The following is an 18,399-nucleotide window of genomic DNA, read 5'->3' on the forward strand; positions in this document are numbered from 1 at the left end:
AATATAATGAAGTATATAATATAATAAAGTAGGCAAGCCTCCTCATTCATTGCTTCTCTACTGCCCATTTAAGCCTATGCTCACAGTTATCACTCATGTCGAGGTATTTTTTTTAAAGGTTATTTATTTATTTATTCATGATAGTCACACAGAGAGAGAGAGAGGCAGAGACACAGGCAGAGGGAGAAGCAGGCTACATGCAGGGAACCCGACGTGGGATTCGATCCAGGGTCTCCAGGATCGCGCCCTGGGCCAAAGGCAGGCGCCAAACCGCTGCGCCACCCAGGGATCCTGATGTCGAGGTATTAATGTAGGAATTTGCTACACTTTTATTAGGAGTATTTCCTTTTAAAGTAATTTATGCCATTTTCAACAACTGTTTATTGAGTACCATCTTCTAAGTACAGAGCACTATTTTAAGAGCTGGGGATACAGCAGTGACATAACAGATAAAAGGTCCATTAACAGTGGAGCCCATATTCCAGTCAAATAGAAATTAAAATCTTAAACTAAAGGGAAATGGCCCAGATTGCTTCTGAAGACATCAACCAGTAAGTGCATCTCCACTTCCCATCACCAAGAAGGCGGTTTGAGAGCTCAGTGAGTAAACAAGACTCTAATGAGAGTCACCGCCTCCCAGTATGGGCCACTCCAATGGCCTGTAAGAGGACACAGACTCACCTGTGCAGGCCTCTTCAATAGGAGGTCACTCACTGTTCCTACATAAAATTGCGTTTTGGTTCTGATCAATGCAGAAAGGCTTTCCTTGTGTACATTTTTGTTCTCTTCTCTCAGTTCAGAAATAGCTAAAGAGATCTTTTTTAAGGAAAATCTTATCTTGTAGCTTTCATGCTCCAAACCCTCCAGTGATTCATCATTGCTGTGAACGACGAGAATCTCTACCATGCTGTGATTTGGCCCCTGCCTAGTCCCCTAGCTTCATCTGGCACCCTTCTTCCCCTGCTTCATTTCCACTCTCCAGAGATCTGTCTCACTCTCAGTTCCTCTCACTGCCAGGCACTTTTCTGTATCAAAGTTTCTGTAGATGCCATTTCCTTTGGCTGGAAGGCTCTTTTATAATCATTCCTCCCCCTCACACACACTTGCCCTTTAGTGTTGGCTTGAACTCTGGTCACTTCTGCACTGAAGTCTGTCTCCCTGATTAATCAGCTTTCCCCTACTCCATAGTCCTGATAACAGTGATGCTCAGTGCACCTCTCAGATGCCTGAGCCCATGCACGGCCTTTCCTTCATCCCATCCCAGTTCAACATCAGCTAAACGGTTTGACAACTGACCCCTACCATGTGCCAGGATCTCAGTTCTGCACTTACCACCCTTGGTGGGGTCCTCATTGCCAGCTGGCCAGTGGGCAATATATCTCCAAAATCCCATATTAGAATCTCTTCCCTAGGACCACTTCTGTGACCAAGTGCCTCTGACTGGGCCCTCTGGAAACAGCTCTGAAATGGGGATTTATGGTCCTTCATTGGTGAGTGCTCTAAGGAGCAATGTTGGTGATGGATTGAGGGAAGCAGTCTTGGTAGAGTGAGGTTCAGCTGTGATGTAGCTGTAACAGAAGCTTCAGCCAGTCCCATAAGAGGCTCTGGAGCTGGGGTGGGGAGGGGCCTTCAAAGTCTCAATTGAGACAAGGGGCTGCTGCACCTTATAACTCTGCAACCCTCAGTCACTGGGGGCCAGCTGCTCCAGGAGAGAGGAGCATGAAGTTGGGTAAGGCAGCTCCCTTCAGCCAAGGGCAGTTCCCTGGGAAGGACTTACCTGTATCAGCCAACACTTCTAGCAGCTGGAAAAGGAATATCTTGATTTGAAGTGGGAATCTGGTTGGTATAGTACAGTTATGGCAACGCAGCCAGGCTGTTCACACATGGGGCTTCGAGAAATTATTGATGGGCTCTTTTATTTACATAAAACACAAACCTGCCACTACACTGAACTAATCCTACTTTGCTACTCTCTTTGCTCTCAGATTTCATCTGAGATGAAACACATGATCCCCGCCTTTCATTCTTTTGAACATAAAACACATGTTCCCCTGGCAGAAAAGGAAAACTTGACTACCAGACACAGTGCTGGGTGTTTTATGTATGTCCTTTTTTCAAATACCAAGCTTTATTTGTATTTTCTTCCAGAATTTACTGAACCCTTAAAATTACCTCTTTGTTTCACCATTTTATTTCTGAGACTTTCATAAAGTTGTTCTAAAATTTCATTTTTAAATGAAGACTTCTAGGGGGTAGTGTGTAACTGCCAGTTACACTAATAAAATGAAAATTAGATCAAAAGTAAAAAGATATTTTACCAGTGTATTTAACTACACTATGAATTACTTTAATTATCTTTTTAAGTTGCTAAAACTGATGCAAACTTACTATTTAACATTAACTTTGCCACAGCAAAAACTTTTGTTTTTAATTTATTTAATCATGAGAGACACACAGAGAGAGGCAGAGACATAGGCAGAGGGAACAGAGTTTGCAGAAGCAAACTCCCTGCAGGGAACCTGACGTGGGACTCCATCCTGGAACTTGGGATCCCGCCCTGAGTCAAAGGCAGACACTCAACCACTGAGCCACCCAGGGGTCGCATAGCAAAAACCTTTAATAACCGTCTTATTTATGTATATATATATATTATCTGTAGATTTCTGTGAACAATAATTGCAAAAAGAACGGATTTTTAAATTAGTTATTCCACAGCTGGAGAGCTGTATGCGAAGTCCTTTACCATGCATCCTATAATTCGTAATGATATATTTATTTCTAGCCTTCTGTAGTCCCAACTGTGTAGTGAAAACTGAAATGTATATCACCTGGATCATCATAATATTCTTTTGTCTACTGACTTAATATCTTTAAAAACTTTTGATCCATCTATTTTGATATTAGAGTCTGTTTACTATTTTCAGCTGTGTTTTCATATGATTCATCTATTCCAATATTCAATCTAGTGGGATTAGCACAGAATGAGAAGTAGCCTGGGTGACTAGAATCTACTGTGGGTTCTAGAATGAGCCTCTGTGTTCTCATATGTCAATAAGAGCTAATGTTTCTATCAGTCACTGCTGTGAGATCAGATAAGAAAATCTATGTAGAAGAGTTTTAAAAATAGTGAGATTTTTTCTTTTAAAGATTTTATTTATTCATTCGATACACAGAGAGAGAGAGAGAGAGAGAGAGAGAGGCAGAGACACAGGCAGAGGGAGAAGCAGGCTCCATGCAGGAAGCCTGATGCGGGTCTCCAGGATCACGCCCTGGGCTGAAGCTGGTGCTAAACCACTGAGCCATCCGGGCTGCCCAATAGTGAGATTTTTAAAAATGAGAGCATTTGCTAAAAAGAAAAAATAGAAGGAGAAAGAAATGTAAAAGATGTTAATAGGCGGTGTACTATGTTCCAGGAACTTTACAACAATGCTACAAGGCAGGTGTTACTATCCCCATTTTAAGGATGAGGACACTGAGGCAGCAAGAGCAAAATAACCTCTTAAGGTCACTGACTAGTAAGTTTCTGAGCCCTGATTAGCACCTATTTCTTTTTGGATTCCAAGCCCTGCCTTCTGTTCACTTCACCAAAGCTGGTGATAAGTAATAATCAACATAATAATAAAAGTATGTTAATTTGTGATTTTTCTTACTTCAAATTGATTAGAGTAGGAAACTAAAGTTACCTTTTTCTCCTTCTTGTTTTTTTTTTTTAATTAATTGTGTATGATCTGTGGAGACCAGTTTACTATTGTGAATTTTTCCATTTGTTCTCCCTCCCATCTCTTTTCCTAGTCATCTTTGGTGGTGTCCCTTGAAATCTTAGGGAGGTAGTGGATTATGATTTAAAACCTCTTACTTTTGGCATTTCAGTTTACCTTGTTTCTCATATTTGTTTCGGATCCAGAAATCTGAACCTGAAAGTGAGTGTTATCACGCTAGTTATGTGTATCTTTCTATATCTAATTTCGGTCCTTAGAGGGAAGAAGCTGGTTTGAGGATGCATATCACAGGTCAGTTCCAGAAGGTCAGGAGGTGCAAATGAGCTGAGCTGTTGATTCAGTTGAAGTAATTTTGATGAGCACATGCTTGCATGTGGGTCTGTAATGTGGTTCATCTCCATAAAGTCCCAAGCTTTATGGGTTTGAGAGCATTAACTCATGTCTTAGGAACATCCTACATAGATTGTTGTAATTCTTGGTTATGCTGCCCGACCATCTGCTTCCCTACAGGAATTACAATCAGATGGAATGGCCTCGCTCAAATCTAGGCTCAGAAAAGTTATGAGAATACCTGAGTCTTTTTGTTTTGTTGAAGCAGAACTATTTTTTTTACACCCTGCCCAACATAATAATAAAAGTATGTTAATTTGTGATTTTTCTTACTTCAAATTGATTAGAGTAGGAAACTAAAGTTATCTTTTTCTCCTTGTTTTTTTTATGAGAATATATAAATGATCTCATGCAGTATACCTATAAAGTAGTGATACTTAAATGCTTGCTGCCTTGTGTTCTGTAAAGGTGTCCACCTAATTTCTGTGTGCAGATTTAGGTAATTACACGGCAACATATACAGCAGCTCTATTGGGTCACCTATTTATGGTTTTAGTGGAAAAAAGGAAAAATGAGACCCAGAATGACCACATTTTCTTTATTTCCCTTGACCTCTGATAACCAAATACTAATTTTTTATGCATGTTGATAGCTGAATGGTAGTTGACGGGAGATACCAGTGCAATCCAGCCAAGAGTTTGTGGAACCTAAAGACTGCCGTGATTATGAAAAACATAATGAAATTTCTGTGAAAATCACAATGATCAAATACTCATTTCTTAGTTGCATGCAAACAATATAAAAATACTACATTTCAATTCCCTTCATTCTATCTTCATATGATCTTATATAGATCATATGACTCTATCCAGGTATAAAATCCATATAGAATCCATTTAGTATAAGAACTACATTTTTTCCTATTATTCTCATTTTTTTCTACTGTTGCAAAGACTGATCAGAATACAAGTGCACATAAAAGTGATGTAATGATTCAATGCCTGTGTGGGTTAATTATCTCCTATTTCATGGCCATAGATTATACTCAACCTATGGGGCCACTGAAAGAACCAGGCAAAATAGTGTAAATCCATGATCACTCTGAGAAAGCAATCAAACCTCAAAAAGATCCCTCTCTTCTTCTCTCCTTTACTTCCTCCTCCTTTCCTAACTTCCACAAATATTTTATTGGTTCATTCTGAGTGTGGGTGCTGTACTACTTTTGAGGACGCAGAGATGAACATGCAGACACAGTACTTTCCCTCAGGAAGATCACACTGTAGTGGGTGAGACAGACATTAAATAGATCACTTCACCATACATACCCCTTGGCATTACAATCCCAGTAAGTGCTATGTCTGGAAATTCTTGGATGCTCTGTGGGAAAATGTAGTATTAGTATTTTATTTTCTTTTTATTAGTATTGCTTTCTACTTTTTGAAATTGAAGTATAATTGACATGTACCATTATGTTAGTTTTAGGTGTACAACATAATGACTTGATATAGGTATACAAAATGATCATCAAAATAGATCTAGTAATATACATTACCACACGTAGTATTTTCTGAAATGAGATCATTTTCTTTGTTATTTTGCTGTTCAGAAGAAACATTCTGGAATTCATCAAGACATTTCTCATCACTTTCTTTTTTATTCTTCTATTTCTTGACCATTCCCAACAATTGACTATTGATGTTTTGAGCTAATGCAATTTTATGAGAAAATAGTTATAGTTCCAATACCTTTGCATAGCCCAAACACCATTACATACTTCTGAAAGTGACCATTTAAAAATCAGCTTTTATATTTTTATTTTATTTTTCTTAGACATGCCCCTAATATTGTCCTACTTGGGTAGGTGTATTTTTTCAAATATTGCTAGTTTCCATCTAAAGTCAAAGGTCTGCTTTTTACTGAAGCTCCAAGAACTTCAAAGAGTTTTATTCTTAAAACAATGCTGAAAGAATGGCTGTTGGGGGAACTGGAAGGGAGGGGTATTTGTGGTGTTTGGACAGAACACATAAAGGTAGGAAATGGTTGGCACAAACCCAGGGTCCCAGAGTTCTGTGTGTGATTCTGGTGCTCTAATGTTTGGCTTTGAAGTATAGCTATGGAATTTATTATCAGTTGGTTTATCTCCCTCTGGGTATATTTATAGAAGTTTTCCCAAAAATGTGTCTGTGAATACTTATCCCTTGGGATGTTAGCAAGCATTAATGTGGGAAAAAACAAAACAAAACCCATAAACAAACCAAAAAACTGACCATTATCAGATATGTTTATTTACTGCCAGACTTCTCAGAAATTTTAAAATCCAAGGCACATTGTGAATTATCAAAAGAGGAATCATAGGCAATATATGTTTAAATTTCTTTGATGATGAACCTCAGTTTTACAGAACATCTTATAGGGATAGTATTGCTTGAAATGAAGTTTGGAAAACAGGCTTAGATTACTCTCTGAATAAATTTATCTTCTTGAGGATACCAGTGGGTAACAAGGAAGATCTTTCATAACATATAGAATAGCAGAGAATAAAATAAATCTGGGCTTAAAATGTTAATAAGATAATTTACAAAATGACTAATTCACAGGGATAAATCATTGAGGATTGAGAGTTACTATGATTTAATCTCACAAAAGAATCATGAAGTGGGCACTAGTGTAATTTTTAAAAAATATTTATTTATTTTAGAGAGAGAAGGGCAGAGGGAGAGGGAGAGAGAAACTCAAGCAGACTCCATGCTGAGCGTGGAGCCCAATGCAGGGCTCTATCTCACGACCCTGAGATCACCACTTGAGTCCAAACCAAGAGTTGATCCTAGGCATTTTAGGATCAATTATGTAAAGTTAGAATCATTTTTATCTCGTTTCTTTTAATCCATTGGTGCTGACTTTTAAAAATTCTAGTTTCATTCATTTGATTTAAGTAGCACTAGTTGGTAGTATTTCTATTCTTCTTTACTGGAAATGAATTTCGTGGCTAGGATACAGCTTCACTGCAGATGAATAAAAGGCAAACATAACTGAATGCTGCATGATTTCGTATCTCTGTAAAAACATACTGACCAGTTTGAATTGGTCTATCAAGATCTTTGTTTATTTCAATACCAGCTTTCCTAATTACTGCAGCTCCTGTGTTCGGTGGGACTTTATGGTGTCTCTTTGGATTCTAAATTTCAAATTCCATTTTCTAATATATTTGATAGAGGTAAAAATTACAGTTGTGCTTTTTTTCTCTCTAGCAGCTGAAAAAAAATTGTCTTCTTTTCTAAAACTAGATTCTTAAATCTTTCTTTATCATCCTTTAACTCATTGGCCATACAGTAAGAAACAGATAACAGATCAAACAGATAAAGTAGAAACATGTTTCAGCTAGTTGGAACTATCCTTTTCTGAAGTTAAAAAGAGGATCCCTAAAATAAAAATAATAAAAAATAAAAAATAAAAAATAAAAAAATAAATAAAAAAAAAGAGGATCCCAGGGTTGCCTGGGTGGCTCAGCGGTTGAGCATCTGCCTTCGGCCCAGGGTATGATCCTGGAGACCTGGGATTGGGTCCCATGTCGGACTCCCTACATGGAGCCTGCTTCTCCCTCTGCCTATGTTTCTGCCTCTCTCTGTGTGTCTTTCATGAATAAATGAATAAAATATTAAAAAAAAAAAAAAAAAAGGATCCCAGCTTATACTCCAGTGTGAAGGTTTGCGTTTCTGAGGCAATAGAATTGAGGAATGGGTTTTGATTTAGACAACAAAATTTTAAATTCTACCAGTATGTTCAAATGTAAATCTTGTTTCAGGGACGCCTGGGTGGCTCAGTAGTTTAGCATCTGCCTTTGACTCAGGTTGTGATCTCAGAGATGGTCCTGGGATCGAGTCCCACATCGGGCTCTCTACCAGGGAGCTTGCTTCTCCCTCTGCCTCTGTCTCTGCCTCTGTCTCTGTGTGTCTCATGAATAAATAAATAAAATCTTTTTAAAAATCATGTTTCAAGGGCAGCCCCGGTGGCGCAGCGGTTTAGCGCCGCCTGCAGCCCAGGGTGTGATCCTGGAGACTGGGGATCGAGTCCCACATCAGGCTTCTTGCATGGAGCCTGCTTCTCCCTCTGCCTGTGTCTCTGCCTCTCTCTTTCTCTCTCTCTGTGTTTCTCATGAATAAATAAATAAATAAATAAATAAATAAATAAATAAATAAATGTAAAAAAAATAAAAATCATGTTTCAAAAATTAAAATGCTCTACAATCTTTGCTCAAAAAAAGAAATCTTTGCTCAGAAGTGTACCAGATTAATAAATTATTATAAAACATTTTCACATAATGAGGCATTGTCTAGCATTGAATAATGATGGGAGAGAAGTGTAACTTAAGATCGCCTCTGCCCTAGGATGTCCTCATGTAAGTCCAGCTCATGGGACACTCCTTATTGTCAGATTGAATTTCATAGTCAATTCAAAAGTGGGATTTCTTTCTTTCCTTCCTGTTTTTTAAAAACAATTACTTATTATCATAATATAATTATGATTATAATATATTGATTTTTAAGATGTAAAGAAAGTCAGACATTTATTCAACAATTATAGGTGGTTGGCTATCTCATATACAGTGTTGTCTTTATTTTTCTATCATTTGAGCCAGGGAAACATCTCGACACATAGGGAGGGCATCCCTTTGGTGTTGGGATGAGCAGGAGGCTGATTGAGCACATGGTTTAGGACTATGCCCTGGGAGAGCTCAACTAGCTGGATATGATCATTCATTAATTCAGTTATTCATTCAGTAGAGATTGAGCATCTATCATATGCTGAGCATTTATCATATGCCAGGAAGTGTACTTGCAAAGTCAGATCCCTAAATAATTTGAAGTCAGGCTGATGTTGAAATTGCTATCCAGTGCTAGGGAGCCTGGACATTGCCTCAAGAATGACTTAAAACAGTTAGAGGATTTTATAATAAGGGTCCAAATCTGTTTTAGTTCTCCCCTGAGGTTGAGGCTTCCAGGTATTTAAAAAGCTGGTGCTTTATGGTCTGGGTAGAGTTTTAATTCAACTGAGATTATAGTTGCAGTAGTTCATGGGCAATTGAGGGTAATGCTAACAGTTTCCTACAGTTATTGAAACATACTTTAGGAAGAGCTCTCATAGGAATTAATTAATTTAACCATTATAATTCTGTAAGGTAGAAGGCTATGACCTGCCAATATCACATATTCAATAAAGATCAGGAGTGTCTGACTACACGACTGTTCTCACTTCTTTCCTGAACTTGCCTTCCCAAGGCTTAGAGGAGGAATTAGCAAACTATAGCCTGTGGACCAAATCTAGTCTTTGGGCCAAATCTAGCTCAAGCACTAAGAATAATATTTAAAAGGATTGTAAAAAATAAAGAAGAATTGGGCACTTGGGTGGCTCAGTCATTTAAGCATCCAACTCTTGATTTTGGGTCAGGTTATACTCTCAGGTTCCTGGGATTGAGCCCTGCATCAGGGTCTGTGCTCAGCGGGGAGTCTGCCTGAGATTTTTCTCTCCCTCTGCTCAGCACCCTGTTCATGCTCTCTCTCTTTCACTTTCTCTCTCTCTCAAATAAATAAATATTTTTAAAAAATTAAAATATGCAACAGAGGCAGTATGTGGCCTGCAAACCCAAACTATTTACTGTCTGGATGTCTTAGTCCACTCCGGCTGTCACAATAACCTACCTGAGACTGGGTAGCTTATAAACAAGAGATTTATTTCTCACAGTTCTGGAGGCTGGAAGTTTAAGATCAGGGTGCGAGCATCATCAGGTGAGGGCTCTTTTCTCAGTCACAGATATCTCCTGTGTCCTCACAGGATGGAAGTGGCAAGCTAGCTCTCAGAGCCTTTTTATAAGAGTACTAATCTTGTGCATGAGGATTCCATGAATCCTCCCAAAAGTCCCATCTCCTAATAACATGACCTTGGGCATTATAATTTCAACATAGGAATTTTGGGGAGGATACATTCAGGCCATATAGCACTGACCCTTTATTTAAAAGATTTGCTAGCTTTTGGCTTAATGGCTTATACATGGGTCTCCATGCTCTCTAGAGACTATTAGTATAATTCACTCTGAAAAAACATTTGGAAAAATTAATAGTAATTCAAAAACTTGTCAAAATTCTTGTAACATATTCTTAAAACCAAAGCAGTTTTGGTTTACTCAGGAGTATGAAGAATAGCAGCTTTCAAATGGGTTACACCTGGCCCTGGACCAGTAATATGTCAGAACCAACTTGTAAGAGCTGATTGTGCACATCTGTTCCCAGCTCCAAATCAACTTGGTAGCTTGGAAATGGCCATGATGTCAGTAATTCCACCATAGAAATTGACAAGATCTACAATTTGGGGCCTTTTCTCCCCAGAAAGCTGGCTTTGAGACATTTACCAGTATACCACTAAATATATGTCATTTGATGTCTGAGGTCATTTATAATGCAAAATGATGTACTTATTCTAGTAATAAAGAGATTTGATCTTTATTAATTTAGTAATAAAGAGATCTATATAAGGGGAATAATACAACTAACTACATTGTTGGATGTTGAGAGAGTTAAATATGCTAATACTTGCAAATATTCAATGAGCTTTCAAAGGTAAAACATTTAAAGCAATGCCAATACATGCTAGTTATTCTATCAGTGTTAGTCTTCACATATCCATATTCTAGATCTCACATTCAAACAAATTCTTTCTAGGTCCCATGTGGAGATAACTTTGGACTTGGAGTCAGAAGAATGGACTATTCACCCTGTTCCACCCTTTACTGTTTTGAATCTCAGGCAAGTCAACCTCAGTATGGCTTGCTCTACTCATCTGTATAAAGAGCTTAATGTCACCTGCCTTGCCAGTTAGTGGGAGGATGAGACAAGATAATAGATGGGAAGGCACTTTGCTAATGGTAGCATATCACACAAACATAAGGTATTATTATCTTATAACAATAAGATCTTGAAATGTGTGTGGTAAGACTCAGGCTGACATTCTCTTGAGAAGAAGAAATAAATGAATCACATTTTCTTTGCCTCTCACCCTCTTATGTCAAAAGTGATGAATCACTGACCAAAAATGTAAATGAGACTGTCATAAAGACTCATATGAAAGTTTTTATTCCACTTAGAGGAGCTTTGAGGACACTCTATGTTATGGTAAAATTAGCCTATTGACTAGAAAACAAGATATTTAACTTTTTTCCTGTAGAAAAGATACATATATTTGTTCAGTATAGTTTTTTTTCTATTATGTAAAATATAATTTTTATCAAAATATTTTATCCTTTTAAAATGTTATGTGCTTGCAAAGTGGTTTTATATTGATATTTTATCACTATTGTAAAGGTTTGTGAAGAAATTTGTTGTAAGAAGTGATCCTAAAAATAATAAGATAACTAAAATGATAAAAAAATAGATAAAATAACTACAAACTAAGCCCATAGTGTACAATTGAGTTGTGAAAGAGCAATAATTACTTTTCTTAATATTTGCTACTAGCTCTCTGGAATCTTGCTGCCCAAACTTTAATGTATAGATGAATCATCTTGGGATCCCATTAAAATGAAGATCCCATTGCAGAGAGTGTGGAGTTGGAGCCCTAAATATAGCACATTTCTCAAAATCACCCAGGATAATACCCAAATACTCTTCTGTAGACCACACTCTGAGTAGAGGTAGAGGCTATGCAATATTTAATGGAGGAAAAAGATTTTTTGAGCCTCTATTGATTGACTGAAGATTCTCTTCTGGCTGCCATGTTGAGGTCCTCAAGACATAATGCTCCTCATTTTGCATAAGTCTTAAACTAGTTGGAAAATGAGACAAAAAGGTAAATATTGAAGCAAATGTAATATCTTTATTACTGATGGGAACATAAAGTAAACAATATAGCTTCACATGAGAGCCACATGGGCTTATTCTGGACAATGGTAGGCCAACTTACTTACCTGCCCACCAGTGCTGGATTGAGGCATGTCCAGGAGAGAAAAGCTCTTGCTCTTTTGGCCTAGTTCACTCCCCAGAGGAAGAAGCCAGAGAAGGAGTGAGAAGACCTGGTTATTCTTCCTAATTGACCAATCAGGTAGATAAAGGGATGGAAAGCAGCCTGGAGTTATAGCCCTTCACAGGAACTAAACATTGGGATAGTAAAAAGCAAACAAACAGTCACCATGCCCACCTACTGACTTTGAACCAGGCAGCTGCAAATCAGCAATGTCTCCATTGTTAACCTATAGGGAGAAAATTCCTTAGAAGGGGGCACACTCCGCAGGAATCATCAAATCTTAGGGGTTTTGAGGGCAGTCTGCACCTGTTTCATCAGTATTTCACCTGAGTTGTGCTTTTGTGCTGCCCAGATAGAACCCCTTGGAAGCCAACACTGGAGACCAGCTGCAATTAGTTGCACGGCAAAAAGGCAGGCAGGAATTGCCACAGCACAATGTGGGGAGAACTTTAAAGGTTTCTTCTAGACTCACTGCCTCTACTAGATGCCCTACTTCTCAATACAATACAGATACTGGACAGAAAACATCAAAGTAAGAGGTAGAGCCTAAACCCACAACAAAAAGGCAAGAATTATGGAAAAGAATCCATAAAACATGTTCAAAGGGTCACCAGTATTAAATGTAATTGATAGATCAGAGACAAAAAATTAGATGTATCAAAGAAGATATAGCAAATAAGCATGGAAAATTGTATTCCACATCATTAATCATTAGGGAGATGCAAATTAAAACCAGGAGATACCATCATACATCTATTAGAATGGCAAAAATCTAAAAAAAAAAAAAAAAAAAAAGACAATACCAGCTGTTGCTTAGGAGGATGGGGCAACCAGAACTCTCTCACACTCTTGGTTGAAATGTAAAACAATATCACCACTATGGAGAATAGCTTAGCAGTTCCTTAAAAAGTTAAACATACACCTACCATAGGATTCAGAGATTCTACTCCTAAGTATTTACTCAAGAGAAAAGAAAGCATATGCCCATATAAAAACACTGTCATAGCAGATTCACGTTCATGGCAGATTTATTTGTGATAGCTACAAACTGGAAATAAGTGTCCATCAAAAGGCAAATGGAGGGGTGCCTGGGTAGCTCAGTTGGTTAAGTGTCTGGCTTTTGGTTTTTGGCTCAGGTCATGATCTCACGGGTCATGAGATCAAGCCCCATGTGGGGCTCCACACTTAGTGGGAAATTGGCTTGAAGATTCTCTCCCTCTGCCCTTCTCCCTACATATATGCTCTCTCTATAAAATAAATAATCTTTTTTAAAAAGGCAAATGGATATTTAAGGGACTAATGTATTTGAAAGAAATATTAGTTTATATTTTTGAGCACTCAGTGAAAGATGTAATTTTGTGACATCAACAGTCAAAAAGTGAGGATGGAATTATAAAGGAACAGAGTTTTTAATATGTTATTGATGCTAAGCTGGTATAAATTTACATTAGAATGCTATAACTTTAGGATGTTAGCTATAATCCCCATACATTTTGTCTGTGTGTGTGTATGTGTGTGTGTGTGTGTGTGTGTGTGTTGTTACCACCACTAAATTTATATTAGAATGTTATAAGTTTAGGATGTTAGCTGTAATCCCCAGACATTGTGTGTGTGTGTGTGTGTGTGTGTGTGTGGTGGTAACACACACACACATAGTTATAGAATATACACAAAAGGGCAGGTTTGGGGCTTAGCATGGAGTCTGCTCAAGATTCTCTGCTGGAGCACCTGGGTGGCTCAGTAGTTGAGCAGTTGCCTTTGGTTCAGGGGATGATCCCGGGGTCCTGGGACGGAGTCCTGCATCAGGCTCCCCGTGAGGAGCCTGCTTCTCTCTCTGCCTATGTCTCTGCCTCTCTCATGAATGAATGAATGACTAAATTAATTAATTAATTAAATCTTTCAAAAAATCAGAAATCTCAAGTACTGGTGAGGATTTGGAGAAAGTGGAACTTCTGTTCCCTGCTGAAGGGGATATAAAATGGTATAGCCAATGTGAAAAACAGTATGACAGTTCCTCAAAAAATTAAAAATAGAATTACCATGTGATCTAGCAATTTCACTTCTGAGTATATACCCAGAAGAACTGAAAGCAGGATCTCAAATAAATATTTGTGTACCCATGTTCATAGCAGTATTATTCATGCTAGGTACACACCTGGAAGCAACCCTAGTGTCCGTCTATGAATAAGCAAAATATGGTATAGACATGCAATAGAATATTATTCAGCCTTTGAAAAGGAAGTAAATTCTGCATATGCTGCACCATGGAAAACCCTTGAGAACATTATGCTAAGTGAAATAAGCCAGTCACAAAAAAATAAATACTGTATAACTCCACTTATATGAGGTACTTAGTCAAAATCATAAAGACAAACCATACAATGGTGGTTGCCACGGGTGGGGGAAGGTGGAAATAGAGAGCTAAGGTTAAATGGGTATAGAATTTCAGTGTTATAAGATGAAAGTGTTATAAATATCGATGGTGGTGATGACGGCACACCATATGAATACACTTAATACCACTGAACTCTAGTTTACCGTTTAGAAATGGTTAAGATGGTAAACTTGATCCTATGTTTATTTTACCACAATGAAAATTGGAAAAAGAATCCAGGTGAATGGATAAACAAGGTTGTGATATACCCATTCAATAAAATTCTACTCCATAGTGAACAAGAATGGTATACTGATATGCACAATTATGTGGATGAATAATTGTGTTTAGTGAAAGAAGCCAGATAAAAATAGTGTATACTATACGATTTTATTTTATTTTATTTTTATATACGATTTTATTTATATAAAATTCTATACAGTGTAAGCTAATGTATAGTGAAAGACAGCAGAATGGATTGCCAGTAGACAGAGAGATGGAAGGGAGGGGTGGAGGGAGATAACATGAAGGGGCATGAGACGAAACCTTTGCAAATATGGATGTGCTCAGTAACTTGACTGCGATGATGGCTTCATGGATGTATGCTTTTGTCATAATGTACAAATTGTATATTGTAAATACATATAGTTTATTGTATATCAATTATATGTCAATGAAACTATTAAGTTTAAAAATCCTTGCTAACATTTTTGGGACACTGTTTGCTGTGATGGGTGTCCTACAGCTAGTAAGCAGGCTTCACTTAAAGGTCAAAGTGGTGTGGGCAGCCTTCACTGTTGCCACTGATGTTTGCGGATGGTTTGGCTCCCTGGACCGTGTAGGTATCCTGGGTGATATGAAGTGCAAACGATGAACTGAAGACAGAGTTACTGCTTCTGCACTGTGGGAATTCTGTGCCAAGTCTGTCTTTCCCAGCCGGTCCTGGATGCTGGGCACCCTCCTAAGGGCCTGGAGGAACTTCTGTCATTACTTACGTTCTTCTTCCCCACCTCTCTCCAGAACTGTGCATAGATTCCCAAGCCCCACTATCCAGGTTAATGTTCAGGCTTCACCACTTAGTAGCTGTGTAACCTTAGACAATGGTATCATTTTCCTAGGGCTATCTAACAAAATACTACAAATGGAGGTGCTTAAACAACAGAAATGTATTGTCTCATAGTTCTGGAAGCTACAAGTCAAAATCACGTGTTAGCAGGTTGGTTTCTTTTGAGGGCTGGGAGAGATCTGTTCTAGGCCTCTTTTCTAGCTTTTTGGCCTTTGGCTTGAGGCAGGAAAACTAGTCTTTACTGGCATTCTCCCTGTGTGTGTGTATGTCTCTTTTTAGAAGGACATAGTCATACTGGGTTAGGGGCCTACCCTTCTGCAGTATGATCCTATCTTAACTAATTCCATTTGCAATGATTCTCTTTCTTAGTAAGATCACATTCTGAGGTAATAGGGGTTAGGACTTGAACATATAAATTTTCAGGAGATGCAATGCAATTCATGACAACAACTTATTTAACTTCTCAGTGCCTTTAGTTTCTCTTCCTGAAAACAGAGATATTAATAATCTGTATATCATGGGGTTTGTATAAAGATTCCATCATCGGAACAAGTGAAGCACTCTGAGATGCCCACTTCCTGGCACAGAGTGAGCAATTGTTAAGTGTCACTATCATTGTTGTTCTCTCCTGCTATATGTGCAGATTTTGACCTTGCAAAGAGTTTCTGTTCTGGATTCACAAGTCTACACCCCCTCCCAGCAAGTTACCACCCAAAGTTCTTACCAGCACACGTAAAAATAGTACAAAGCAGACTATTCCAAGTACGGAGGTCCTGAGGAGGTAGTTCTGTGTGCCAGGTAATCACAGGTGCCTTCATGGAAATGTTAGCAGACTTTGATGACAGGGAGGAAGATTTGAATCCCTTCTTTGAAGAGCAATTTTATGCTTCAGATTTTGGGGAAAATTACTGATCTTCAGGCTTCAATTTCTCATTCAAAAAATGGGAATAACATAATTATTGTAATGATTAAATGAGATAATGTAGCTAACATGCCTGTCAGATGTCTCAAACATCATAAATTCTCAATGAATATAGACAAATAAACAAAGATAATTCCACATCTGAGTACAATGACAAACAGTTCCTCAATGATGTTACAGGAGCACAGGGACCACACTACTCAGGGGACCTCTCCTGCAGCTGCTGTTGGACACTTAGAAACTAGTTTTAAGTTGAAGATGGCATCTTGAAATAATCCATGGGAGATCAGTGGTGTGCTGTCTGTCTACGAAGAGGCAAAAAACAAAAACAAAAACAAAAACCCTCAGCCCTCTTTGCTATCTTTTTTTTTTTTAAGATTTTATTTATTTATTCATGAGTGATACACAGAGAGAGGCAGAGACACAGGCAGAGGGAGAAGCAGGCTCCTTGCAGGGAGCCCGTTGTGAGGCTTGATCCCAGATCCTGGGGATCATGCCCTGAGCCAAAGGCAGACACTCAACGGCTAAGCCACTCAGGCATCCCTCTTCTTCGATCTTTAATTCATAAATTCCTTATTCTAAACTAGGAGTTTCTTATTCCTTTTATATAAATTGGCAAGTGAGCTTGAAGAAAGCATACCTGAAGCTTATAAAATAGAATAGGCATTAACTTCTTATAGATTCTTGTGCTGGAAGTGTTTGAAGAAATGGTATTTTCATTAAACTTATGTTTGAGTTAAGGATGATACCATATATATCACATTTAGATCACAATTTTTCAAAGACAGGAGACTCAAACATATCTATTATTAGAATTACAGAAGCATAATTTCAGATTTCTTTGATATTTGGGATGACATTTCAGAATCTTGGATCTTGTCATTATGGATACATACATTTCTTTTTTGAGCCTCAATTATTCATCTTTAAAATGGGGATGATACAGTTATTATAATAATTAGATGAGACAATGTAGGTGAAGGGCCTATTATAAAGCTCTAAAATCTGTGGTTCTGGATGCCTAGTGTTTTCCTATGTGAGGAGAATTCAAAAATTGATGGAATATAAGGTTTGACTTACCCAAGTGGAAATCAAAGGGACGCAGATTCTTTTTCTGCTCTTGACCCCTGACTGCTAGAGCATGGATGAGTGGCCAAAGGATGACCAGTCACATGTTCCTACTGGGAGCATCTCAAAGATACAGGGCCATTTAGATATTATTTTTGGTGGTAGCTGTGATACTAGTGGCCCAGCAGCAAAGACCCAGGATCAGCAGAGTCCAGGAGGGTGTTGGCTGGGCTTTGCCAAAATTAGTTTCTGCCTAAACATAGCTCTCCCAGTGATCCTGGGACCCAATTTATATTCTTTGAACAAATTCATGTTTTATTTAAATTGCCAGAAAATCTGCTTGTTGTTTGCAACCAAAATCACTGAGGAATGCAAGCCTCAACTTTAATTTTATAGTAAATGTGTAAAAATACTAAAGAGAGATTATGGTCAGTGGATAGTTGAGTTTCCCCTGAATTTTATGCCACAATACACTCAATGATTGTTACAGAAAACTTAGATAATCCAGAAGAGGGCTGATGTCTTGACATTCTAATTAATAATATCTCCGAGGCACAGAAAGCAGATTTTCAACCATACCGTAGTTGTAAGCCAAGAAGTTGTTAGCAGTGTCTGAGAACTGCGGTGGGTATTCACCATTCCCAACTGCCTAGATGAGTTGGCGAGGTCCTGAGTGGCTTCTCCTTCCTGTTTGAGAGGCGACACCGAAGCTCAGTTTCCCATGGGACCAGTGACTTCCTCTCTCATTTCCAACCCCATCAGACCTCAGAGAGACTAAATGGAAATGCCTCTGAAATTCACTGGTAAGAGAGCAGCAGAAACATTGCGTATGCATGTGTGTGCAGACATGCTTCTGTATTAAAATACAGACTCCTGTGTGTAAGTCACATAACAATACCATATGGCCTTC

The 18,399-nt window shown here is 38.3% G+C and overlaps 1 long non-coding RNA gene across 1 annotated transcript; it reads left to right on the forward strand.

Moving 5' to 3' along the window:
- Window positions 1-3,033: 3,033 nt before the first annotated feature.
- Window positions 3,034-11,074, forward strand: LOC144282311 (uncharacterized). The gene is made up of 3 exons (XR_013350749.1): window positions 3,034-3,126; window positions 3,414-3,515; window positions 10,763-11,074. It is a non-coding gene; the product is annotated as an uncharacterized LOC144282311 (long non-coding RNA).
- The last annotated feature ends 7,325 nt before the right edge of the window (window positions 11,075-18,399 follow it).

The sequence above is a fragment of the Canis aureus genome, chromosome 1, assembly GCF_053574225.1.
Source record: "Canis aureus isolate CA01 chromosome 1, VMU_Caureus_v.1.0, whole genome shotgun sequence".
In the NCBI taxonomy this organism is placed as follows: Eukaryota; Metazoa; Chordata; class Mammalia; order Carnivora; family Canidae; genus Canis; species Canis aureus.